This window comes from Halictus rubicundus, unplaced genomic scaffold (genome assembly GCF_050948215.1).
Source record: "Halictus rubicundus isolate RS-2024b unplaced genomic scaffold, iyHalRubi1_principal scaffold0567, whole genome shotgun sequence".
Taxonomy (NCBI): Eukaryota; Metazoa; Arthropoda; class Insecta; order Hymenoptera; family Halictidae; genus Halictus; species Halictus rubicundus.
In genome coordinates this window covers 810-2,500 of record NW_027489108.1, presented here as the reverse complement: position 1 = coordinate 2,500, position 1,691 = coordinate 810, and positions in this window count along the sequence as shown.

Sequence of the window (1,691 nt, the reverse complement as noted above, 5' to 3'; positions counted from 1 at the left end):
ACTCCGTCGGACGTTCGACGAAAATTTTTCTAAGTCCCACCGCCAAGAGGAAACTTTTTCCCTATCGGTCCTAGACGATTTTCGACGTGATATCACTGTAATATAGACGGTTTCTAACAATATATATCATAACACCAAACTCGCTACAATTATTATTCATCGAGTTATTAGCAAATAATGGACGGATGTGCTACTCCGTCGACAAAACTCTGGAAATTTTTCTAAGTCCCACCGCTAAGAGGAAACTTTTTCCGTATCGGTCCTAGACGATTTTCGACGTGATATCACTGTAATATAGACGGTTTCTAACAATATATATCATAACACCAAACTCGCTACAATTATTATTTATCGAGTTATTAGCAAATAATGGACGGATGTGCTACTCCGTCGGACGTTCGACGAAAATTTTTCTAAGTCCCACCGCCAAGAGGAAACTTTTTCCCTATCGGTCCTAGACGATTTTCGACGTGATATCACTGTAATATAGACGGTTTCTAACAATATATATCATAACACCAAACTCGCTACAATTATTATTTATCGAGTTATTAGCAAATAATGGACGGATGTGCTACTCCGTCGACAAAACTCTGGAAATTTTTCTAAGTCCCACCGCCAAGAGGAAACTTTTTCCGTATCGGTCCTAGACGATTTTCGACGTGATATCACTGTAATATAGACGGTTTCTAACAATATATATCATAACACCAAACTCGCTACAATTATTATTTATCGAGTTATTAGCAAATAATGGACGGATGTGCTACTCCGTCGGACGTTCGACGAAAATTTTTCTAAGTCCCACCGCCAAGAGGAAACTTTTTCCGTATCGGTCCTAGACGATTTTCGACGTGATATCACTGTAATATAGACGGTTTCTAACAATATATATCATAACACCAAACTCGCTACAATTATTATTTATCGAGTTATTAGCAAATAATGGACGGATGTGCTACTCCGTCGGACGTTCGACGAAAATTTTTCTAAGTCCCACCGCCAAGAGGAAACTTTTTCCCTATCGGTCCTAGACGATTTTCGACGTGATATCACTGTAATATAGACGGTTTCTAACAATATATATCATAACACCAAACTCGCTACAATTATTATTTATCGAGTTATTAGCAAATAATGGACTTGAGTAGGGTGACACCCGGCCGTACTACATTCTGTTCTACAAATTGCACGGGTAAACGGCGGTTGGAAATGATGCTCCGTATTGTTAGTTAGTGTATCCCCGAAGGTCTATGCGTACCGCAGCGTTGGATTGACGAGATTCCTTCTGTCTCTATCTTTTTTTTTCTCTACGATAGCATGTATCGCGATGACAAACGACTAGGAAGCGTGTTTACCGAGTTATTAGCGATCCGAGTGACACCCGGCCGTACTACATTCTGTTCTACAAATTGCACGGGTAAACGGCGGTTGGAAATGATGCTCCGTATTGTTAGTTAGTGTATCCCCGAAGGTCTATGCGTACCGCAGCGTTGGATTGACGAGATTCCTTCTGTCCCTATCTTTTTTTTTCTCTACGATAGCATGTATCGCGATGACAAACGACTAGGAAGCGTGTTTACCGAGTTATTAGCGATCCGAGTGACACCCGATCGTACTACATTCTGTTCTACCAGGTTCACGGGTACCAGCGGCGTAGTGTTTTGAAAAAAAAAAATAAAAAAAATAAT